We start from the raw sequence: 26,939 nt of genomic DNA, 5'->3' as shown, positions 1-26,939 counted from the left end.
CTTAGGATGCTTTCAGAAAGAGTGTCAAATAGGAGCACTTATGAATTTAATTTACCTTTCAGACAAACCTTGACAGACATTCTCTGAGAGTGAATACTTAACACTTAGGTTTTGGTGTGACGTTTAATCAGACTAACCTTTCTAATCAGCGTGTGCTGAGTGGTGCTGTTATAGCAAATTGATTACCAATACAGAGAATGCTGTAATGCCACATTCAGAACCTGGTAGTAGGGTCATGAAGCTTAGAAGCTGTTGGGGAAAGGTAATGGTAAAAGAAGAGGAAAGGATGACGTGCTTCCTAGAAGGCTGCCTGGCAACATCATCCCTCTTGATTCACACAGACTTTACAGCTCTTCAGAATTGGACAGGAGTTTCCTACCTCCGACATGTCTTTCATTGCAAGGAACTGTCCTTGAAAATCTTTAGGATGTTAATTCATAAGCTTCTTGCTGTTTTGATGGTAGACTTGTCTTTTTCATCAGGGAACAACACTTGTGTTCAACTGGTGAGCACATAGGAGACAAAACCCTTGAGTAAAGACTAAAACATTCTGCATTATAAACAGAGTCTTCAGCTTGATTTCATCTTTTCTGCCTTCACTGATGTCAATCATTAGTCTTCTATAGAGACTTTTCTCAGTTGTTGATAAGGCAAGAGTTAACTGGTATATCAGAAGCTTTTAGCAGAATAGAAAGTTCTGAGAAAAAGATTGGTATGTGAAGTCAGAAACTCAGAAATAGGTGATTGCAAAATATTTTGCAGCCTTAAGGAAACTGTTACTATCTCATGATACCAGTATCCAGAATTCACCTTGTTATTTATTTTAAACAAGTCTGCTTGAGGTTGGAAAAGCAGGACATTAAAGATGAAAGATTGTCTAGGTTTATATCTTTTTCAAAGAATTTTTCTTTATATCTCATGCTACTTATTCATGGGGGAGAATGTATCTTCTAGATGAAAGAACTTGATCTATTTCGTTCATGATATTTCATGTCCCTGTCATTCTTTGGTGATGATGTACATTTCATTCATGTACATGTAGTAGATGACAAATGGTACAGCTACAGCATGCCATTATCTTTACATCCCAGCAAAAACAGACTCCACAACAAAGTGTGGAAGGAATGACGCAATGAAACAGTCCAGTTATCTTCCACAGCAAAGTGCGTTCGATATTGTGTGACAGATCAAAGTCAGGTCTGTATCAGCAATTGTAAAGCACCATGTTCTGTCCTACCCTACCTGGTAACTGTGCTTTATAGCAGTGGTTGGAGAGCATCACATAACACAAGAACAGGAGTTAGATTCATTCATGCCAAATGAGTGGTTGCACTGAGAGCATGGCAAGCAACTGTTTCTACCACGGAAGCTGGATGGTAAAGCTTGAGACAGATGTAGAATAGCAAGAAAATATCAGAACCAAAACAACTGTATAGTTTGATGCAGTAACAATTTGACTATCCATTACTGCTTTTGGTTGCATAATCAGCACAACACAGCAGTGACTCCTCTTCATGGCAGTGCAGGCATTGCACTACAATGATTCCTTATGCTTTGCTGTCCATACACTGATCATTACTTCTCTTTCAAGCATTTTCTCATTCTATCACTGATTCCATTCAGCCAGTACATCCTTTATAGATGGAAAAACAAAAGGGAAATGTTCTTGTTTTGAAAGAGAAGCCTGTAGTTAGCATGCTGAAGAGTGATTCCATATTCATTTTACAACTTCATCACTTGTTCTGTATATAGCAACGTTACATCCCATTCGCAAAAGAATCATAGAATGGCTTAGGTTGGAAGATACCTTAAAGACTGTCTAGGTCCAGCCCCTCTGTACCTCCAGGGATGGGGCAACACAGCTTCTCTGGGCATCTTGTACCAATGCCTCACCACTCTTAGAGTAAAGGATTTCCACCTAACAAAGAGTATAATTTTACCTTCTTTTAGTTTAAAGCCATCCCCTTTTGTCCTATCACTATCAGACCATATAAAAAGTCAGTCTCCATTCTGTTTATAAGATCCTCTCAAATACTGGAAGTCTGCAATGAGGTCTCACCTCACAGAAACAAACTGTATGATAAAAGTTAAGCAGTATAGTTTCTGACTTACAGATATTTACACAGAATGCTCATTAACTTCTCAGCAGAGTATCTAGAAACTGAAATCTTTACACAAGAGAAAGTGAAGACTGGAGATACCCCTCAAAGTAGATCAGTCTTCTAGTTATTTCACAAGTTCTTTTTATTTTCCATCTTAATACGGGACATCATTTCTTAGCTTTATCAGCCTTTTATTTTCAAACACATAATATTTTCAAAAGTCATGCAAAAATATTCTATTCATCATATAGGTACAGAGACAGAATATAGATAGGAGAGTATGTAGTTTTTCTTTTTTCACAATTTATAGGGCACTGGTTAAATATTTTTTTTTGCTACTTAATAATACAAAATAAAATACTTGCACATGAGATATGGTGTAGAGTAGCAACCACTTCAGTACAAGCAGAATGAAAACTCAGGCAAAAAGTGTAAAAAAAGCATAGTGTGTATTGAAGAGGTGCTAAAAAAACCTGTGAAATGGAAAATATCTATTATTATGTAGATAAAGTAATATATGTTACAACACCCTAGAGAAGTAACCCATGTGTAAAACCAGGAAGAAAAACTACTTGCAGATAAAGGCTGTTTTGCTAAGCCCAGTGAACGTTTAGCCCTATATTTGTGTGTGTGTTCCTGTGTTTATCCACACAAGTCACCAACGGAAATGACTTCTGTGTAAAGTGGAACAACAATTATGCAGGTCATATCCTCAGATTTTGGTCTTCAAGGCTGAATAAAGAAGTTTGGAGCTAAACTTGAGTGGAACCAATAATACAGTGGACAGAAAGGTTTCACTCATAGACTATAATAATTAATTTTAAACATGAACAATATATTACCCAAAGTTTATCTTGGAATAAAATGAGAATAAAAAAATAGAGGTTGGTAATGAAATTGCATATTAATTGGGATAAAAATATCATATAAGGAAGTTGAAGGATACTTTCTATTCCCTGTGAAGGAAAACAATATGAAACAAAATAAAGCATTTTGCCATGTACTTTAAGCCAGATGTTTACACTGGCTTATTCATTATCACGTTCATTATTGCATTTATTTTGCATCGATTATTCATAATGATTGACTATGAATGTCTTCCTGTTTAAATTTTATGGATGGTTTATCCCTTACTATCTTCTATCATCCATAATGTTGTCTTTTTGGGGCATAATAATGATACTCTTTATGAAATAAGAAACAGATAGATGACCTGATCTTTAAAATGCTTCAAGAAAATAAAATCACTTTAAATGAAACTGTAAAAATAAATGTAACCTATTTCAATGACTTTAGAAACTGTTCTTAGAATTTCAATTAAAATAAAAGTTTCAGTATTTTAGATCCAATTAATAGTTTAATCGGTTTTAAACGTGACAGTAGTAAACAGAATTTTTCATTCTTATATTTATTTATTGTTATCTAGAGACTAATCACAGAACTTATAATAGATAATTTTTGAAATAAAAGAAACCACACTGGAGGTAGGATTGAAATGACAATGATAAAGGGCTTGGGTATCAAAATTAAACATTCATACATCTGTTTCCAATAAGCTGACAAGAAACCTTTTCTAACATTTTCTAACAGTCTATCTTTCGGCCACCTCTCTACCAATGAAACCAGAATTAAAAGTATATTTTCCATAACTCTGGTGATGATATATGTTGTCCTGTAAAAAACCAAAACAACAAAACAAGGGACAAAGAGTAAGTAAGACATGAAACATTACTTCAGATTATTCACAAAACTGTTTTTCACAACACTAGGGACAAGGAGCTATTTAAGTTACTTTGTTAAGTAACTGAAAACTTAGAGCATTTTAGGAACTTTGGTGGTTCCTTGCCTAAAATAATAGATTTACAGTCAGTTTATGACCTCTCCAGCTTTTACATACACTGTTTGTCTTGCCTGTGTTCTGTTAAACAAGAAAAGTGTTGTGACCCATAATTGCAGGCAGATTCACAGCAGGTTTTGAGGAGCTTTTTTTGCTGCAGTGTCCAAGCTATCTCCATCTGCTGCTGTCTTGTGTGCTTCCCACAGGGGGACCTGGCTAATTTTTCAGTCAATTAGCAGAAGGGTTGCTTTTGTTCTCCAAGTGCACCCCCATGGGCTCCTCTTACACCCTGGACATAGCATTCAGATGCTGGGAGTTTTCAAAAAGCATATCATGTTATTTTTTTTCTGCTGACCTTTGTGACATTGTTGGACAAATGCTGTCTCTTGTAATCATAGGCACCTAAATTAAACTGTGTAGACTAACTTTGGAATGCTTTTAATACGAATATTAATAATACATGTAGCAATATCTTTTCTTGAATGATTTCTGAAATCTTGTATGGAAGCCTAGTGTTACTTTTTTTTTCCTTCAAGAAGGAACCATTAGATGTACTAATACTTCATCATTATAATTATTTCCTATATATTTCACCCTCTTAATTAAGAAGTTTTCTAACAATTGCTGTGCCATGCATGTTCTAAGAGAGAACATTTAATTGTTGACTGCAAACCTCACACATCTCATTTCAGTGAAAAGTTCTTATACACTGAATGAAACAAAGAGCTTTATGTGGCAGATTTAATTGTTCGCATGCATGTTTATATCCTTGTGTAGATAGAGGATGGATAATACAAAAATTATATAGTGGTTAGATAATAACCTGATAGCCAGGCTCCTTGTGTATTCTTTGTGTTGCTTTCTATGAATTTTAATCAGGGTTTGGCAAACATGCACTCTTTGTAAGATAGAAAATGCTGTTATTTCTCTATAATGAAATATTACTAGATCTCTGGAAAAAAAAAAAAAAAAAGTCAGTTTTTTCTTCTGGAAGAATATAGTTCGGCAAACAGAAAGCAATATGCTTTAAGTCCCCAATTTATGCACATTTCCTAGGGAATGCTATCTTGCCTAGGCATTCCTGAGCCTAATCGGCTTCAAGAAATTTTGAACATCAGTTTGCATATGATATTCTCCATGTCCTGTAGAGACCATTCTTTACAGTGAGAGCATATAGAATTCTTTTTAATTGCAGTGCTGAGTGCTTTAACTCTGATTTCCATCTCTGATGCAAATGTGGATCAGCGAGGGTATTTTTTCTTCTCTTCAGTTCCACAATCAAGCTGCTACTCTTTGCAGTAGGATATCGAGTGAGTTCGTTTTCCAGTAACCTTTCATCTGCCCAGCCTCTAGGCTATATCTTTCTATAGCTAATAAATATACTTTTTCTCAGTGTTAAGCAATAAAATATTCACTGGGTCTGAGCTGGGGTTAACAGATTTCTGAAAATTTTATTGCGTGACAGCCTGTCCTGCATAATCCCCTCAGCTGTCTCATGTTCTGGGGCAGAAATGATCTTATGTGTCACTCTAATAGTCTAGAATTACACTTGTATCACTGTCACCAGCATATGGGGCTGTGTATACCCCTAGGCCCAGCTCCCTCTCTTTCACGGCATTTAAAATGATAACATTTGGCAAAGCCAGTTTTGACAGAAAGTGAACTCTCCTTTCCGCGTGTGTGACAAAGCTGGCCACCGGAGGCCTGACACTGAGCAGCCAATCATCGTACTCTTTACTGGGTAATGATCGCAGCTTTCGCTCCCCTTAATAACTGTCTCGGTGCGATGGGAGGCCTGAGTGCACGCCTGCACTTAATTATACAGTCTTCATCTTAAGTGCCTTATTCATGTGAGGGCTTTGGCTGTTCAGGCGGTAACATAGCTTTTCCTTTTTCCACGCTGCCACAGCATACTGATTGCTGGACAGGCGATAGCAGAGGGAAGGACCTCAGGGAAGTCATGGGCAGAAAAGCAAAACACTGTATACACTCAAAAGCAAAATAATTTTACAGAATTTATCATCGTGATGAACCATCATAATAAATCTCTGAATGTACTGCACTGCTAAAGGCAGCTGTTAAAGGTGGTATACCTCCTGCTTACAAAAGCTTGAGAGCAGAAAAAAAAGAACTCATGGCAAAAGAAAAGAAATTAAAAATGAAGAATTAGCTCTCTTAGTGTGATGCCTGAAAGGTCATCTTTTAACACAAGGAAAATAAAATGTAGTAACTCAGCAACATGGTGCTCAGATGAGCCTCTAAGATATGTCTGCTAAACTAGCAGGTAGACAATTCTGCAATGCAAAACTTGTGCAAATAGCTGTTCTTGGCAGCAGGTAAGATGAGGATGTTAGGCACCGCTAGGCAGATCAGATCCATATTTTTTTTCCCATCCAGTCAATTTTAATACAGAAGTTGAATTTGGAGAATATTTTCTTCCTGAAGTTTACTTTCATGGTTCTAAATTGCTGTGCTTGTGCAGGAAGACTTGACTCATTTTCCCATTTCCCCTTTCCTTCTCCCATAATGCATCTTGTTTGAAGCTTGGACCATTCTCACTGGATAATTTTACTCAGCTGTGTTTTGATCTGATCTTAATGTGTATGAATTTCAGACTGGCAATTATAAAAGAAGAGTAAAGCTTCTTTTTTTCTTCTTTTCTCTTTTCTTTTCTTTTCTTTTCTTTTCTTTTCTTTTCTTTTCTTTTCTTTTCTTTTCTTTTCTTTTCTTTTCTTTTCTTTTCTTTTCTTTTCTTTTCTTTTCTTTTCTTTTCTTTTCTTTTTCCTTTTTTTTCTTTTTCCTTTTTTCTTTTTTCTTTAATTTTTTTTTAACCCCCCAGTTTATTTGTTTGTTTTTATCCAGTGGTCTTAGCACAATTTTATTTTCAACCTTTTTCAGTATATTTGTACATAGCTCTGTCTGATTTTTTCCATGCCAAGGAAATGACCCCTGTCATTTTACTTATTTCCAGGCGTTGAGTTTGGAAGCATCTGGGGAGGTTCCTCATTTTTCTTGAATTCCTGTTTTGAAAAAGGAAGAATTGTCTTTACTGAGCTGTTTTTCATTACTAACAGACAGTGAAATGAGCTCCATAGCCAACTACTTTCAGGGTCTCATTTGAACTTGGAAAAATGAGACATGTCCAGGATTACGACAATTTCATGGAGGTCTGGCAAACCGAATCATCTCAAACGGTGGAAGGATAAAAAAATTGTTGTAGAAAATTAACTTGCAAAGATATTGAGTAATCATCTGAACTGTCTGAAATCTGATTTTAACCAAATTCCAGATCTTTTTTGTTTCAGAAAATTCTTTTTCTACAATGGCAATCTCTCAGGGCTTGAAACCCAACCTGAAACCCAATGATATGGCTGCATGAAGTACGATACTGAATGACCTCTTTTGTAGGACTATAGAGATCTCATTAACATTAATAACATTTGTGCAGAACCTTAGGACAATGTGAAGCAGAGCCTTAAAAAACATGCATTCATTCACAGATGTGCACTGAAATTTTAAAGACGTGTACTGGATTGTTAGGAATATGCACACTGAATTTTAAGCAAATCCCTGAAGTTACTGGTGCCACTGCTTAGCACTACTTTCTGTGCTATATGTGCCGATTTTCATGAAGAGTTTAATGCAATGGTATGAACTATCAACCTGGCACAACTCAGCACATAATTCTACCCACTGATACACAAGGAATCCCTCTGCACACTCATTAATTCTCCTTATTGTGATTAATAATCCTCAGCTAAATTGTGATGGTGAAACTAACATATGCATGACTCTGAATGCAGATTCCCACTACTATGCTACCCTGTCAAGCTTTGTACAATTTTTACTGTTATTGAAAAAAAAAATGATGAATTCAGACCATTACTCTTTGTGATAAAGTCAAACATTCCTTTGTCTTATAGTGGAGAAAGTAGTAACTTTAAGTTAAGATTATGCATCCTGAACTTGTCCTTTCTATCACCTGGTGCCTGTGTATGATTGTGTGTGTTCATCTAGATACATGTAGGTGGCTCCAAAAGTAATGTTTCCTATTTATTTCCATGGGAACTACAACAGATACAAAAAGCACAATAATATTATTTGACAGAGAAAATTCTCAACTACAAAACTATTTTTCAACACAGTCACAGTCATTAACTACACATTTTCACCAGCAATGAATAAGACCCTGCATGTTGCACTTGTAAAAGTTTGCAAGGCTGTCAAAATGTGGCTTGTCTGTCATGCTGATGTTGCCACTGCTGAAGCACAGTACACACTGACTCACTATGCTCACATCCACTAGTTGATCTCAGCAAATGTCAATGAATGCCAAAGGATACAATTTTTTCCACATGGAGCAATTCAGTGCCACACTTTTGGTTCATCTGCATTCCCATGTCAGACAACAATTTGTCTGGCCACCTCTCTGCTGCAATCTGTCACATGTCACAAAATGTAATGGAATACTGGTGGGAAGATCCTACTGCCATACCAACATCTACCTCTGATATTGTGGGTGAGTACAATAGGAGGCATTACTTTCAGAGCAGCCCTTGTAATTTTGGATTCAGTTTTTGAAAACTGGGTTTTCTAAAGAATCTTTGCTATGTGACATAATATCTCTGTCTTTTTCAGAAGCAAAATGGAGCCTTTTTTTTTTCTTCATCTCCTTAGACAGTGAATGTTTACTTGGGGTCTGTTGTTTACTGCTATTGTTTACTACATGAATAAATAGAACTTGGAAGCTTTGTAAAGTGTTAAAAGGAGAGGGAAGAATGTAAGGCAATTAGAATGAATTTTACATTTGTCTTTTTAATATTGTTTTTTTTTCTGCTATTTAGTATGGACGCAAAAAAGTGGCCGAGAGGAAATGGAATCATTTGATTGGGTGTGTAGTCAGAAACTATGATGTCCAATGACATGTAATTGAAGTTACTATTTAAAGAACAACACAACATGCTTGAATATTGGTACATGGAGTATCAGAAAAAGCTAAAAGCAATAGTTTTTATATTAATGAATGATCAAACAAGAAATATAAATAATCCTCAGAAACAAAACATGAGATTACACAGACTTCTTACAAGCTAATTTTTAACTAAAATAATGGTAGGAGGAGTAAGCAATCATTTTTGGAATAATGAATTAGTAGGTTAGTATAATATACTAAACAGTTTGTTTTGGCTTCTATACACTGATGTAAACAATACTAAACAAAAGATTGTTGTAAATTCTTGTAAATATTGGCTTTAAAAATGTAGTGTAGGATACGCTGATTAAGCCTAAAGAAGCTGAGAAAGAGATATGTGAGAACCTCTGATTTTTTAAATTTTGTTTTTAAATTCAACTGCGTATCATTTCTAATTTTCTGGAAAACTTTCGCAACATTTTATGGAATTTTTTTGACGCTCAGTTGATACTGAGGCTTAACTCACACTATGGTGTTCCCATTAAACTATCCATAGCTTTTTAAAAAAGTCAGATTAACATAAATAATATCCAGATAGTCTGAAATTTAGTATTAATATCAAAGCGTGATTGTGTTGCAGTGAGATTTTTACAGTTATTTTTGACTCATTAAGTGACGGTGCTTAGCAGTGTAATTCAATACCAGTTCTATTCTGTTGTCTTTTTCCACGTCATGTCAAATCCAAAATGAATCTCAATAAAGCAAAAAGAGAAAGAAAAAAAAAAAAAAAAGCCTTGAAGGAAGGAGAGGACCTATAAAAATAACTAAACAGTTATATCTGGGTCAAACCTGGGACAAAACTTTTAATATTTTAATGAATCAACCTGAATTCACCCACTGAATTTAGTATGACACACGCTTTCATGTGTCACTGGGTCTGAGCTAATATACTCTGCTGAAAGATGAAGCATATGGTTTGGACTGCCTTGTGCTCATACCTCTGTTCTGGACTAGAGCTAACTTTTGTCTGGGCAGGCTGAGAATGGGCAGATTGAAGCTGGCTCTGTTTTTATTCATTCATGCGTACATGCCTGCTGAAAACTTTTAGGAATTAGAAATCATGTCAGTTACATCATGGGAAAAGCGACACTATTGGGGAGCTCCAGACTAGAAGCCAGTATTTACCTGACAACATTTTTCAGAAAGCACAATCATATTTTGAATGGACCACGAAGATGACAAAAAATGTTGTTATTCAAGTTTTCAAGTAAAAATAAAGTCAAAAAGGCAGAGGCTGCATGAGAAAGGAGGAAAAAAAAATGAAAGGAAAGGAACAGATAAATGCTCCTAAATTAACATTACTCTTTCATCCATCTGGGAAACTTCACATGTCTTTCCAGCACCATGTGCATTTGCAGGAAGAAGAATAAGCAAACGGTAAACATCTGTGAGAGGGATAGGGCAGTTTTCAATTAAAGCAGACTTCAAGCATTCAAATCTGAGTTGGATTTCTTTAACCTGTGCTCTTCATGGTCAAAAAAGCACTATCACTCACTTCCTGGCAGAAAGGGTCACTATAAGTCTCTCAGCTGATCTTTGCAATTTTGCATGAGTAAAATCCAGGAGGAACAGACTGTTTTTTAAAGTATTCTTTGCTAAAGTCTTCAGCATGTATATTCAGCATTTATGCTGTATAGCTGAGGGTCTGGCACCACTTATGTACTGGATGGGTGTGATCCTTCCTGTGATTCTTCTTGTGTAAAGAAGCTCTTTGTATCCAGGCAGATTTCCCATTTCCATTTTTTCAGGTCTGAAGAATCATAGAATTTTTAAAGTTGTGCCTGCTGCATTTGTCAATGACTTTTACCTAATCTGAGGTTGAGAGAGTGTTGCCTAACAATATGGAAACTCTTTCAGGCATTCAAAGCTTTTCATCTGAATTTTTGGTTTCACTTTAGTTCAGAATGCAATGTGAAATGCAGAGGTCTTAAAAGGTGCAAACTGAGCATCAGTAATTTTCTCTCAACCTCATTCAGACTGAAGCTAGCAGGTTTCAAAGACCTTACCAAAGGCTTGTCTGATCCTATATTTGTAACTTAGTGCAGCATTCGAACCCACTTTCACACTCTCTGTAGCCAAATTAAGAGTGCTTAGACAATGATGGATGGCAAGTTTACCACACTCTGACTTTAAAGAAGTTGAAATAAAGTACCAGTTGGAAAGAAATAATGGAAATGTGGATGGGCTGTTCACGACACATGTAAATGTAAATAACACATGTCAGTGACAGTGGAACTGAAAAGAAAACCTTCACAATTTGAGTTTTTGCAGTCCTCATATAAAGTATTGGAATTCTAAGCTTTAGACCAATACATTTCTTTACCAGAAAGGAAGCATTTCAAATATGAAAAGGGAGTTAACATAAATCTATAATAGAAACATAAAGAAATAAAAGAATTACTGTCTTTACAACCACCTCTAGGTTGCCCTCCTTCAGCAGGTAAGTTGGACCAGATGACTTCCAGAGTTGCCTTCCAACCTCACCCATACTGTGACTCCGTGATTCTCAGATACAGAAATTTAAATACAGGACTCTGATAACAAAAAAGAAGGAAACTCTTTTGAAGACAATAAATTTGGTTTTCGTGTACAATGGTGCAATATTGTAGGAGCAGGAAAAGACATGCCTCTGAAGGTCTTTGTACCTTCCCCCTCTATTGAGAATCACTCAATCACAGTGACTGTAATCATACCACTAGTCTCCTACAGAAGAACCTAGAGGAAAGGACCCTGCTTGAGTTTAGTGGCTTTGAAAGTAATGCCTCCTATTTATTTCCATGGAAACTACAACAGATACAAAGAGCACAATAGCGCTATTCAATAGAGAATATTCTCAGTTACAAAACACTATTTTTCAACATAATAACCACTATTAGCTATGCATTTTCACCAGTGATGAACAGCAGCCTGCATGCTGTGCTTGTTAACTCTGCACTAGAGGAGGTGACCCACTTCACTGTTGCCACTGCTGAAACACACCACTGATTCACTGTGCTCACATCCACTGCTTGGTCTCCATAAATACTTAGCAAGTGCCAGTGAACGTCAATAGATACATTTTTTTTCCACATGGAGGAATTCAACGCCACACAGTTGCTTCATCTGCAATTCCATGTCAGATGCCATTTTGTCAGACTGGCCATTTGCTGCCATCTCTTCCACAGCAGGAAAATGTAATGGAATGTTAGTGGGAAGGTTCAGCCTCTACTGCAGTACCACCAACATTCACCTCTGATATTGTAGGCCAACATAATAACATAGGAGGCATTACTTTCAGAGCATTCTTTGTTCATTTGTCCAGTAAGAGTGACTGGCAGGTGATATGCTGGACTACTGTGTCTGCTGCTCAGCTTGAGCATGTATTCTTGTCACCACCATTCTTCATTTTCAGCAGTAAGAAATTTGAAGACAGGTTCTTGTTATATGACAGGTACTGAACTCTTACTTCATGGTATACCTGTTGCTAGGAGCCTTTGCTCTCAATTTGTATAAATGCATTTTTTTTTTTAGGTTAAAGTCAGTGAACTAACTACAGATTTTCTGACACCATGTGAGTGGGATCTAAATGTTCCTTCTAATTGTAATAATTCTAATTTTGTTGCAAAACTACATATCCTACCCTGATGTCAGATATTCAGAGGAGTGTGACTATTGACATAGCCAAGCTCTAATCTGCAGTTATCTATATATCTTTCCAAAAAATAGTCCTGAATGTAATATGTGGTAAGTGTTGGAAAGAAGTGAAGAACCCAGAACTATCAAAGGGAGCATCATTCTGAGTTGCTTAAAATTTTTTTGTGAATAAGGAAATGAAGTAAAACATCACTGTTTAATTTCACTGACATCAGAAGTGTTCCATGAAAGACTGAATTTGTGCAGAAAGAGATAGACAAACCGAAAGACAAGACAGAGTGAGATAACGAGAAAAGAGTGATAATCAGCAAGGTAGATGGCATGTCTAAAATCATAAATTCTTTCAGTTATGGAAATATGTATCTATACATAAACAATTCTACAATATCTTAAATTTTAAGCCCTGAAAACCATCATCTGGAATATTTATATTTTTTTAGCAGCAAACCAAAAAATGCTCAAGCTGCTTTAATAAAATGAATTTTCACAGACATCTGACCTTGAACAAGAGTTGATTGATTAGATTTGAATCCAGCTGGATAACAGCAACTCGTTTATACAATCCCAGATTTTTATTTTTATTTTTATTATTTTTATTATTTTTATTTTTATTTTTATTTTTATTTTTTTAATCCATATCCTTCATCAGTTTTTAAAGTATGGTTTTAAAGACCATGCTGCCATTGGAGAAAGAAAATATCTTGCATGTTTCAAAGTTCAGAGGGCATTACAGAACTATTTGGTATGTCTTCACTGAACTAAGACATTATGTTTTTTTCAAAAAAGCCAAAACAAGACCTGAATTGCATTAGGAAGTACAGCTATCTGTCATAGGGACTCAGTATAGAAATTCATGATAAGGGAAGATTTATTTTTCATTCTATATTTAAATCGTTTTCTTTTTTGAAAGTATAAATCTTATGTTTTCTGCCTTCTGTGCAAGTGGCTGTGATCAATTTATCTCTGCTTTGGTTCTGGACAAAGAGTATGCATCTGTTGCAAGTTCATTTGAATAACTTGATGCATGTATATCCTCATAAAACACTAATAGACATAGTGTAGCCACACTACACAGGGACACTAATATGTTTGCTAGATTGATCAGTAATAAGATTGATCAGTCTTTTGCTTGGTCAAGTTAATCATGGTATTGATCAGTTTAGCAAACACATCACTTTCCTTGTGTGCTATTGCTATACAAACTACCTTCCCACCACCATCAGCTGTACACCAGGAGATTCCAGAGAATGAGAAACAGCAGCATTTCCTACATTAATTGGTCCTATTACTTCAGGCTCATCTTCTGAAGATAACTATCGCATTTCATGATTAAAGAGGTTAGAATTTTTAATTCTGTCTTGCAAGTCAGAGTGCCACTGTTAAAAACCTGGGAAAATTTCAGAATCGTTTTTTTTCTGTGTATAAGTTACTCACCTCAGACTCTTCCTGTAATTAGTTCCTCTTTCTGATATTAAATATTTGAGATTCCCTTAACCCTTATGCATGCTCTGAGAGAAAGTATCACTTTAGAGACTTTGGGCTTTCTAAGAGAAATCATTAATTGTAGAGAATGATTTAAAGCAATTGGAGGATATGGGTCTGGAGGTGTATTATTAGCACAGTACATGAAGATTTAACTTTGGAACTGTACAGCAAGATACATACTCAACAGTATCAATTCAGCATTAAAGGAAATTTCACAGTTATATCTTATACATGATGGCAAAAAAAGGTTATTGAGGATACAAATAGGTGTATAATATTTAAGCTACATCTCTGCACTTTTTACAGAGCTTGTTTACTTCTGCATCTTGCTTTGAAAGTCTGAGATTCTGCCAGTCTAACATGTCAAGATAATTGCTCTCAAACACTTTTTGCAGCTTGAAGCACAATGTAATGTAAAAAATTTTTCATACAAAGCATTAAAAGAACTATTCTTCTGAAACTACAAAACAGCAATGGAAATGGTTGCTGTTTTCTGGTGTGTATCTTAATGTAGATACAGCAAAAAAAACAGTCTTAAACCCAGACTTCTCCCTCTAACCATTAGCAAATATCAGTAGTTGGAGGAGGATATATATGGTGGAAATACTCACAAATATGGGTTTTTATATTGCATACTGTCAAGAATATATGTCCTTGGAACCCTAATATTAATAAAATACACATAAGCAGATATTCAGCTGTTGGAAACTGGCTTTGCTCAATTCATATGTGTCCCATACAGTTCTTCATAGAGAATACCAAAAAATAGTTCTATAGGATTAGTTTAGGGATGCAGACTCAGAGATTTCAAGGAAGTTATTTCTTAAAGACCTAGGCTATAAAGACCTGGGCTATAAAATCCTCAGCATATTGTATAATGTTATTAACATTTTTGGAAATCTCATTTTCACAGTGTTATAATTGGTAATTGGAAAAAAAAATCAAAAGATTTGTCATTTTTTTTTTTAACATTTGAAAATATCCAGTGCAAAATTGAAACTGAAAATCAGGAAAGTCTGTATTTTCCACTGAAGTTAAATGAAATTGACGCTGTAGATGACCAGATCAGATCAGGGTGTTTGCTTGGCAAACAAAAAAGAACACCTCGAAGCCACTAGCAATTATAAAAATGCCAGACTAAATCAGTTTTTAAAAGTCAAAGCATTGAGTCTATTTTAATAGATGCCACCAGGCTATTCTGGATAAATTCTTATTAGATAAGGGTGAGTCCCTAAGATCAAGGAATTTTTTTAGGGATTGGTGAATTATCTGATTTTTCTATGAGTAAAAGGAATGAGACTAAAAGCCCTGGAGGCACAGTCTTGTATCTAGTCTTTGGAATAGACAGAGTTCTCTTGCTGCCCTGTTTATGTACTTGAACTTTAACTGAAAAGATGAAAGAAGAGCTTCATCTGCATTTGTACAGCAGAGAGGCTAATGACTGAACAACAGCTAAAGTGAGCATTTTCACAGAAATACATTTTTAAGTTGAAAGAAAATAACTTGCTAGTCTCACTGCTTCACTTTTAATCTTTCCTTAATATTTCCTCATATCTTAAGCAGAAAATCCTTGTGGGAAGCTGTTCAGTACATTGTATATGAGTTGGATACAGGACAAGAAATGTCTTCTTTAGTCTCTGACTGACACACAGGGATGATTTTTAAGTACACCTTCCACAGACATGATGCTTTTTCCTTCTTGCACTGTGTGGCAACTGTCAAAAACACGGAGGGTCCAGGACTACAAAGAAGGTCATTTGTAATGAGGAGAGAAGGTGGAGTCTAAGCTGTGGGTGTCATACTGGCATTGCCAATAACTACAGCTTAGAGAAAGAAGGGTCATACTGCCGCAGGGCCCTGACTGTAAATGGTGCTTCTATTGCTTTAAAGACTAGATAATTTCATTCCACTTAAGTCAGCAGACTAGAAATATATGTAATGATCCTCTCTTCACCCTCCAGGGTGTGAGCAAGAATGGTTCCAAGACCAAGTTTTCTGGCTGCCACAAAGATTTAAAAAGAAGAGTTTAAATCTGTGTGCAAGAATATTGGAGGTGCTATTAATGCTTTTTTTGAGCTTCAGGAATGCCCTTTGACATCCTCCATCTCTATTCCAAGAAAGTAATACAGCTATTTCAACTTAAATAACTGAAACCAATTCTTACTTTTGCAGCAAGTGTGAAGAGATGATTTTAACACTATGTTGCCCACATAAAGCAAAATTTAGCGGCTGATGTAAGGAATGCCTTGCCACAGTGCTCCTGATTTTTTTTTTTTTTTGGTGCTTTTTTTTTTTTTTTTTTTGAGTGACAGGAAAGTTTATTATTTTTTCTTTTATTTTAAATGTGGTGAGTTTTTGTATGCTTTCTCCATTTCAGAAATATATATATATACACATATATATAACTTAGTCTATTATTAGCACTTTGGGATATTGTCTCCACAACATCTGCAATAGAAACTTTAGCTCTGCCTCTGCTTGTCCCTCAAAATATGATTCAGAGTATGACAACTGGATCTAAGCACCAACATAGAATTAGTGAGAGGGGATTAATATAAAACTAGTCTACATCTTTTCCCCTAAATCTCCTATAATATATCAGAGCTTGCAACTTACTATGCACTATATGGAAAATAGAAAATAAGAGTCAAAGAGTTAATAAAGAAAGTATAATAACAGATACAGGGACTAGCAGAAAAGTGAGAATATTTAAAATATATTAACAATTAAAGGAATTGTACAATGACAATTCAATCTTATTAGTTTTGCTGCAGTAATACTAAAAAAAAAAAAAAAGAAATTTATTACTTGATATTTCTGTCCCTGAAATAAGGAGTTTCAGTTTTCAGTTACGTGGGTTTTGGGAGAGCAGCATCACAAGTTTCTGCTTAATATAAAGCTCAAAATATTTAAAACAAGTATCTGTGCAACCTTTGATTCTGTTCAGTAGATCTCCCTTGCAATCCAACCAGAGAGCAAGGTACACCCTCAAGTCCAGGGAAAAATAGAAATATCATAAAGGATATTTCTGCCACCCAGTTTAAGTGTCTTTTAAAGTTCACAATGATTAGCACATCAGTAATAACTTCTTTATCACATCATACAACCACATTCTGCTTATACAGGAATATCAGCTTCAAATAATTTAGTTTAAAGGGAAATAGGGTAAAAGAAATAATAAAATAAATTAGATGTCAGATTTATTTTTTTTTTTAAATTAAATATGGTAACTAGAAAATATTGTAATATCATAAAAGAGTAAGAGAGAAGATTTTGTGAAAAATAAGTAAATAATGTGTAATTGTGATCACCTCTAGAAATACTCTGGACAATGTGAAGATCCAATTTTTGGGATGATTGCCAAGAGTTATACACTCTTAATGAAAGTAACGAAAGAATGAGAAAATTACATGATTACAGAGATCTCAGTGCAAAATAATCCAATGTTTTTCATAAACATTGTGAAAGAATACATTATGTAATTGGATTGATTTTAGAAAGCCAGAAATGAACATAGGTATGATTTTGAAGAAAAGATTACAATCACATTATGAAAGCAATTATATTTTAATTATATGACCATAAAGTGTGGGAAAGTGCATATTAAGAAAGTTTATGCTTTTTCATTTGTTACTTATGGAAGTATTTATGTTGAGGAAAGACTTATTCGCTTTAATTCATAAAACATTCCATTATAGTTTTCCTGAGATGTCTTCTGAGCAACTGTAGAAGTAAATCCAGAATTATATATTTTCCAAAGTTTTAGGATGTGTGTTGAAGCCTCGTTCATATGTTATGCAATATGGAATGTTCTAAGTGTCCAGAAAACAGTTTTTTTAAGAACCAATTGCATAGAAGGAATATTTTGTATGTTCTGAAGCTTAAGTAGATTAGTGAAAAATGAAAAACACCATGTAAATATATCTATCACATCTTGTCACAACTGAAAAAGTAAATCATTTGCTAGATCTTTGCTGATCCATAACAATTCTAAGCTGTGTTTTGACATAGATTGAAAGGTATAGTTTAATAATTTTATTCTACTTATAGATTGAACGGTAATATTTCTGTATTTCACAGGCTAGTTGAGTAACCTGAACTACTCCAACATATTAATTAATATTAGGAGAATCCATGAAAAAAAATATATACATCTCTTTAAAGTGGTTTCCCAATATATATTTTACAACCTTCTTCTATTTTCACTCATGGATTCTCTCATTCCTTCTGAAAAGAACATACAAACAAGCAGAAAAGACTCCAGGGATTCAGTCCCCAGCTGCTGTTCTTACAATTTTATTTTAACAAAATAATAAAATAATACTTAAATTTCATTTTTGGCCCTCATTAATATGTAGTCATTTTTTGGATTTTCTTTTCTTCCTATTGGAATAATCTGGATCTTAAATTATTGCCACTGCTTCTTCTTTCAGCCCTCCATCCATCCCTTTCCTCCTGCCTCTCCCACTGTAACCAATTTTTGGAAGGCTTGGTGGCTAATTGGAGCCAGCTGTAGAGATTTTCCTCCCATGTGACAGTTTACTCTGTCACAACCCACCATTCAAAAATTCACAAGAAGATTCAGGCAGGAGCAGTGAGTAACCCTTGTAGTCCTCTACAGAAATTTCCCCAGATTGTTTTCTTGGCTTATTCTGTTTTTCAGCAAAGCAACCACTAATGAAACTACTGCCGCCTCTCATATTAACCACACATAGTTCCCAATCAGTCTGCCATCTTAACTCTACATTAGTTTTTTCCTATGGAAAGCATTTTTGCATAGCTGAGGCATTTTTCTCATGATATAACGCAGTCTGAGCCCTCCTTGGTGACAAATATTACATCTGGCAAGAGACCATTTGGCCACCTTCATGTAGAAGCTCTGTTATACAAGTAACTCTTTTAGTTCTTGTCTAGGAAGAAGATTTTTTCATGGTACCTGTTCACTCTCTCATTGCTCGCTGGTTGAATGGAATTGTGAGCATGTAATAATAATACATCTTCCTAGGCCTCAAAACAATCTACATATTTGTAAAGGATTATAAGAGTATAAATCCTCCCCCCCAAAAATATAATTAATAACAGATACTGCATTGAGACATCATAAATTTCTACATTCTTAAATCTGTCTATGATGTTGAAATTAAAAATATCAGAGGAAAATGTGAAATTTTACTTTTTTATTGTCTTGTAAACTATGAATTTTTACTTTTGACAATGAGGATTTAAGTCATTTCATATTTTCTAAGATATTAAAAATATGAGTGCTATTATAAATAAAAATTTAAATATCTGAAATGAATGTATTTATAGTGACACGTGGATTCTATATTATAAAGGAACAGTTGCTTGATTTTCACATGGATCTGTTAATAACCTAATAATGTAACTTTTTTCTATCAAATTTTTATACAATATAAACTAAGAGCAAGAAGATCTGTTCTGATCTGTTTAGCAAGAAAGTGCTGTGTTTCAATCATCATGCGCACCTCCATGGAAAGAGATGAGTATGATGAAGAATATCCAAGGGAGATACTTCTTGTTTGTAGAAATAGGTTGGATTCCTTCCACATGAGTCATAAGAAAACAATTGTGTCCCCATAGCATTGAGTTTAAAGCCCAAAAGAGACAATTAAATAATCTGACTTGTTATATGTTACAGTCCAAACAACCCAAACAATCATGTTTATATAAAAAATATCTACACTGAAGGCCCAAAGCTGGGTGGATCATTCAGTACTGGAGTTAGTGCAAGCCAGGCTACCTAGACTTTGGTGTGCAAACTGTGAGGGGGAGAGAAAGAAAGGATAGCATCAGCGACTGTTTTCACTGGGGATTCCTGTTTTATTACCCCTGCAGGGTCGTTCTAGCAATTATGTATCCACTATGTTAAAATTTAGTGTCAAATTTCTAATTTGAATTTAAATCATTTCTGATTTTAGCTCACAGCCAATCTTTTTTTTCTTTCTTTTCTTTCTTTTATTTTTTCTTCCTCCTCCCCCCCCCCCCCCCCCCCAACCACTTACATAGTGTAAGGCTGTAATCCTATGATTTTTGGTGGTGGTACAAGATAAATTGCAAATATAATTGGGCTACATGTGCAACAGATAATCTTTTTTTTTTTTTTTTTTTTTTTTTTTTTTTTTTTTTTTTTTTACCTCATCCTTTACTCATCTTATTTAGGTTTGATGATTTAAAATTTTTATTGCTGCTAGGTGTAGCTTTTCATTTACTAATGGACCATCAGTCAAACCGTGCATGTATTTTCAAGCCAATTAGCAAGATTACTTGAGTCAGGTATACTAAAGGGCCTTAACAATGTCTTACATTGACATAACAACATCAGTCTGAAAGGTAATCAAATCTACATATATATATTTAAAAGATTATCTGCATGAAGATTTCTCTTATTTGGCCACTTTGAAGAGTTATCTTTCTCTCCTGCCTATTGGAATTACATGATCATGATCTCCAATAAATAGAATGAGTTCAGAATTAGTGATGTAAAAACTGCACTTTTGACATAATTGCATTCAACCATCCACCCTCTTCTTGTGTAAATACGGTGAACCTGCTAAATTGCAAAGTTGAGACAAGTTATAGGCGTTAGCTGTGCTCTGAGTACTAGTATTAAACGTCTTGCTGAATCCATAAGTCCACATGCTTCCTCAGAGCTATTCTACAAATAGGATGACAAAAAGAGCTTTTATGATATGATATGATATGATATGATATGATACGATATAATATGTTTTTATTTTATTTTATTAAATAAAAAAAACTTTTATTTGGGTAAGAGTAACTGATTATGTACTCATTCTTAAAGAATCAACAGTAGCTAATGTATTATAAGAAATGATAAAAGCAATTGGGAAAAGAAATGCCAGGATAACCAGAAAAATAACTGGACAAAGGTGATGTTTTTGCCCTCAGCAAAGAAAAGACAGCATAGCAAAGTGTTGTAACAATCATAACATCTTCCAGATTCTGCCTAAGAACAAAGTCCTTGTCTATATGATGAAAGATCACATGAAGTTAAAGGGCGGATTCAGAGAGAAGAAAGGCACATATGACTAATCACAACCATCTGTAACATTTTTGATAAAAGGAGGGCAGTATAATCATACATGGATCATTTTTTCAGCTTCTCAAAAATTATGACACCATCTGACTTGACCAGTTCTAGGCATCCAGATGTGGGAACTCTAAGCTCTCTCATTGAACTCATCACAAATTTCTGTCAGCAACAGCAGAGAAGAGTGTGAATAGAAAGACTCTACAGCAAATGGTTTTCTGTCAGACAGAGGATGAGAAAAGGATTCAGCATGTATGTAGTACTTCTGGAACAAGTGTGGGAAAAATTTGTAAGAACAGAAATTGCTAGGTCTGCTATTTTTTGACATCTCTACAATAACTTCAGATACACTAATGGAATGACAGACCAACACTGTAAATGTAACTTACTCCTAAATGTGATGAGAGTAGAAAGAAATTAATTGAGCGTGTTTGCTGACTCATCAAAAAGGAAGCAGGCAAAAATCTTTATCTAGTTCTTCACAAAGTGAATGACTAAATATTGAGGATCTGAAACATGACTTCTCCCTCATCTTTCCTGCATGTTTTTATGTATGTATGCATAAAGATTAAGAATACTTCTTCTATGGAGTCTTAAGAATACTTCATTCTTCCGTGGAGTCAGTCACAAAAATGCAAAAGATTTTGGTATCTTAAATTGTTTATAGCTTTGATTTCTGAAAAACTTCTTTTTCTTTTCTTCATTTTTTCTCCCCCAAATTTGTTAATGAGTATTCATCATGGAAATTTAACTACTGCTGATAGAACATCAGTTCAAACTTAGTTATAGCTGGAGATCACAACATTTCTGCTGTAGTGTCATGTGAAACTATAGCACATGTGGCATGATTTCTTTTCTCCCAGATCCTCTCTGCTTTTTAGTAGGTATTCAATTTGAACACAGGGTCATCAATGTATTCATCTCACAGACCCTTGAGAGTACAGTAAGAATGTCATTCTGTAGGGGCATAGTGGCTTTCTTTGTGGATATCATCAGGTGTTTCAGGTTTTTTTTACTCAACAAGGCTTTCTTTTAGAAGGGATTTGTCTTTTAGGTGTCAAGGAAAAGCAAACATCTTCCACACTGTAGGCAAACCACACTCTTTTTCACACAAGTTGATGTCAGTAGGGTTCACAGCACAGAGGAAAGGATATTACTGCTTTAGTGACTTACCTACAGGCAGGGTAGAAGGGTGAGCTCAAAATCACTCTCTTACTCTTACCCTTCACATACATGATGGAGGAGATGACACTACTACTTTCTGACTGTTCAACTTTGCCAGTAGCTTAGAGGTTTTCTGAGATTATGGAATACATGAAATATTTCACTCAGCAATTCTACCTAAGATGGCAGAGTTTGCCATTCACTGCATTCTTGACCTATAAGAATTGAGAAATTACTAGAATGGGGTGTAACTGAAAGTGCATAGTGAAAGAACCATAGAATCATAGAATTGCTCAGGTTGGAAAAGTCCTTAAAGATCATCAAGTCCAACTGCAACCTAACCATAGTACCCTAACTCTAACGGCTCACTGCTGAATCATGTCCCTGAGCACATTTTGATGATTTATAATTCCAAGAATTCGGTGTAAGAATGAGTTTATCTGTTAGGAAAGGTATCTAAGGGTATATAAAACCAGGAAATTATTTCATGAAGTATTTCAATGCATTTTACATTAATCTTTTTTTTGTATATGTGAAATAAATATGAATAAAATATGATGCTTGAAATCTTCACTAAACAACTTTTTATTTTTTTCTTGTTCTTTCTTTCTGCTTTCAAATTAATCATAACTTTCCTTTGGTTACTTTTGAGGTCTCAGGGAATAACAGGAATGTCACTAGTGAAATTTTAAAATTCACAGGAATTATGTCAGAACATTATATTACTTAATGGAAAACAACCTATGTGAAAGAATATCTTTTCCTGAGACAAAACTTGTATAACTCTATTTACACTGTTTTAGCTAGATTGAAGAAGGCTTTCACATATTTTGAGCACTTTGGATTTTGAACTTCAGTAGGTAGGTCAAAAAATAAGTTTTCTGTAATATTTGCCTGAAGATTCAAAGCAGAATTGTCAGCTATTGTCAGGCTTTTTTTTTCCCACTATTCTGTTTTTCAGGGTTATTCCAATGAGGGGAAGAACTTAAATATCATAATATATTATTATTATTATTATTATTATTATTATTTACCTCTGCACTACAGGGTTTTACAAAGAATATCCATTTTTATTCTTCTCCTTATTTCAGCTGGGATTAAATTGACTTTTCCTTCATAGTGCTTAATAGGATGCTATGTTTAGAAGAAAAATAGTGTAGACAACACACCAATGTTTTGGTTGTTACTAGCAGTGTTGGTTAGAACCAAGGATATTTCAGTTCCTCAGCTTCTCACACTGTCCTGGTGGGGGGGAGGGGGCACTGAGGGGGCTCAAGGAGTTGGGAGGGAATAGAACCACAGCAGCTGACCTAATCTGGCCAATGGGATATTCCATACCATATGAAACGAAGAAAACACCTTGAAAAAGTTTGGAGAGTTGGTCTGATGGGCAGCCACTGTTTGAGGACTGGCTGGGTGCTGGTTGGTGGGTGGAGAGCAATTGCCCATGCTTATTTCATCTTCCTTTTCTGTCTTAGTAAATAGTTTTCTTGTAATTCTCTCTCTCATCTCACTGCGAGGGTGGGGAGAACAAGTAACTGTGTGGTGCTTCCTTGCCTTTCCCTTTTCCCTTTTCCCTTCTCCCTTTTCCCTTTTCCCTTTTCCCTTTTCCCTTTTCCCTTTTCCCTTTTCCCTTTTGCCCTTTCCCTTCCCTTTCCCCCTTCCCTCCCCTTTCAAATCCTTTACTCTAGCAAATAAATGGCACTGGAGGGAGAGCAGCTGGTACAAACACATCGGTACTTCTGAGTGCTGTATTCTCTTAGATTAAACTTAGGAGTAGCACAAGGAGTTTACCACACTGAGAAATTACACATATATTCTCCCCACTAATAATACAGCTGTCAGTTCTCATCACATAATTAAGTTCTGGGATCCAATAAATTTTCCAACAATACTTTCTCTATTCCCTGCCAAGTAAGAACTATTGCTTTATGGGAGTATGATATTGTCACAAAGCTTAAGCAGTTCATGTACACCATAAGATACATTTTTGTATTTATGCCTAAAATTCTAACAGCAGCAGCTTTCCAGGACTGGCAAAACATATTAGGTTTAGCTGTTCCAACAGTAAATAATAAAAACTGTTATTATAAAGTAATGCACTTCAGGTTGACACAAGTTTTAGGAGTACCTGTTATATAATACAGTATATATTCTAGCTGAAACAGGTAGTTTGCATAATCCTTCCAGAACACAACTGAAGGGAAAAGTGACCATACTTTTCACATTCTTGACTGCTTCTAAGAAAGCCTGAATCTGAAAAAAAAAGAAATGCAGTGCCCCATTATTTCATTTGATTTCTGCTTTGACTGAGTTTTTGAGCAAATCTTACTATGTGTTTTACACCACCAATCTTTAACATGAGAATAAGAGAATAAGGAATAAGACTTTACAATTAACCTGATTGCTTTCACAGTGTTAATGCCAGATTCAAAATATAGGAAAGGTTTTTAATTATCACTACTCAAAACAATAGCAAAGTTGTTAAATTCTTTTGTTGTTAACAAAGAGATCCAAAAATTACAGAAGTAGGAAAATAGCTAGGAAAATCCAGGAATTATGAACATAACCATTTACTCTGAAGTGTTTCTATCCAAAGCTAATTCCCCAAAGACTCAAGTCTGCTCTGATCTAAATTCCAAGGAGGAATATCAAGTAGGAACAAGATCTAAAAACTATCTCCACAGTAGTGTTGCCTCTTTGGAGCACTGGTGTCCTCTCAGAAACCCTTCACAGAATCACAGAATCACAGAATCACAGAATCATAGAATCACAGAATCACCCGGGTTGGAAGGGACCTCAAGGATCATGTAGTTCCAACCCCCCTGCCTAGCAGGGCCACCAAACGTACACATTCAGTGTTCAATGATATTGCAAGTCAGAATAGACCACACAGAAGTTTCAACATTTTTGGATAAAGTGATGGCATTAACTTACATGCACAAACGAAACAAAGAAACATGAACAGTGTGTTGTCTCCTCTTCTACTGGAAGACAAAATGAAACATTATTGCAAATGATGACATTAGACTACAGGGGGCTGTTGCATTCCATAGTATTTATAGCCTGTTAAACTACTGAAATTATTACAACTTGGTTAGATTCTGTAAAATACAACACAAGCAGAACTCTTCACACTATACAAAGTTCTCCTTCTTCACTGTCTCCAACATTTGATCTCATCTAATTTCCAGCTCAGAAATCATAAAAGCTCTCTTACCTGCAAGTAATCACTCCCTCATGTTATGGGAACCATCCTAAACCTGGAAATTTTCTTTGTTTCTTTGAATCTCTTGGTAGTCCCACAGCTTGCCTTTGAACTGAAAAGCCATCCATGTGTTCCCAATCTTTGCGAGCAGAAGAATATTTGTGAGTACAATTCAGAATATGTGTTTGTATCAAATTTTAAAACCAATTCACAAAATTTATAGTTTGAGGCCTCATGACAATATTTATATTTTCTAATATCAAACCAAAAATTCAGTTCTATATTTTATAAATTTAATATCATTGCAACTTAAATTCCTTTGTTAGAAGATCATTTGGATCACTGCTTGATTTGGTGTCAGCCAGTCTTTTTTATTACCATGGAAGATTTAAAAATAACTGCATTTATTCTATAACATTTCCATTTGGAGTACATTAACCATAAAATCTCTAGTTAACATTTCATGCTTATATTTATTTTCCTGTTTTGTAACCTAAGCTTGATTCCAAATTTTCAGTACATGATATGAGTACTGAGGACTTTAAAACAATCTGCATTAGCCTTGCATACCTTATCAGATTAAAAATTAAACAATATGCACTGCTGAATCTGTCAACACATATGCAGAGCCTTTGAATTCCACAGTAATTCCTCTTGATGTCATCAGTGTTGCAAGGTGAGTTTCTTACAAACAAAAACTAAATCATAACAAAACAGGATTACCTGTTTATAAACTCATATATATTTGTCTCTAGGCAGAATGACATTGCAAAGCATTGAAAGTAGTTGCTAATCAAAGTGACAGTCATATATAGAAACAGTAACTAAACTTTAGAAATATCAAGTGTAGTTAATTCACAAAGAGTGAATAAGAAAAGCATACATGGCTACATTTTCTTTCTTATGCATTTCGCCCTCTCTTGGTGCTGTTTTAGTTGGTTCCTTTCTAAACATTTTCTTAACATTATAGAAAATAATCACTCATCCTAAATGGACTGTACCACTGGATGCAAGCGTAAAGGCTGTGGTTCTCAACGTAAAAACATTTTTTATAGTGTCAAAGTCTCAGTGTAAAAATATTTTTAAAATGCATATAGTTACAGTTATCAAATATTCTGAATTCATTTTTACACATTTCTCTGAAATAAGGTTTTGAACTATGTCCACCAGCTTGCCAAGTTTCAGATATGCCAAAGTTTTTTCCTCTTTACTGCATGGACATCAGCCCCATACATCTGTGAAGGGTTAAACTAATGCGTATGTAAACACTTCTGGGTAAAGAACCTTTTTTCTTTTTCTTGCCTGTTGTTTCTAGAGAATTGCTGTGGCCAACAAATTTCTCCCTAATTCAAAAGGATGAGAAAGAGAGATGAGATTAGGAAATGCATGGCGAAATAGAAGAAGGAGGGAAAACTAGAAATGATTGTAGAGAAAAACAGAAAGGGGAAGAAAATGAAAATAATACA

At 35.0% G+C, this 26,939-nt stretch overlaps 1 long non-coding RNA gene across 1 annotated transcript in view; it reads right to left on the bottom strand.

The window, feature by feature from the left end:
- Positions 1 to 6,780: 6,780 nt before the first annotated feature.
- LOC128091180 (uncharacterized) overlaps positions 6,781 to 26,939 on the bottom strand; it is a 37,615-nt gene continuing 17,456 nt past the window's right edge. Inside the window, exons 2-5 of the long non-coding RNA XR_008211286.1 lie at positions 25,486 to 25,612; positions 25,203 to 25,249; positions 24,397 to 24,521; positions 6,781 to 6,959 (exon numbers count right to left, since the gene is read on the bottom strand). This is a non-coding gene — a long non-coding RNA (uncharacterized LOC128091180). The remainder of the gene's footprint in view (positions 6,960 to 24,396; positions 24,522 to 25,202; positions 25,250 to 25,485; positions 25,613 to 26,939) is intronic.

This window comes from Tympanuchus pallidicinctus, unplaced genomic scaffold (genome assembly GCF_026119805.1).
Source record: "Tympanuchus pallidicinctus isolate F22 unplaced genomic scaffold, pur_lepc_1.0 scaffold5, whole genome shotgun sequence".
Lineage (NCBI taxonomy): Eukaryota > Metazoa > Chordata > Aves > Galliformes > Phasianidae > Tympanuchus > Tympanuchus pallidicinctus.
Note: the sequence above shows the minus strand (reverse complement) of the source record. Positions and strands in the feature narration are given on the sequence as shown.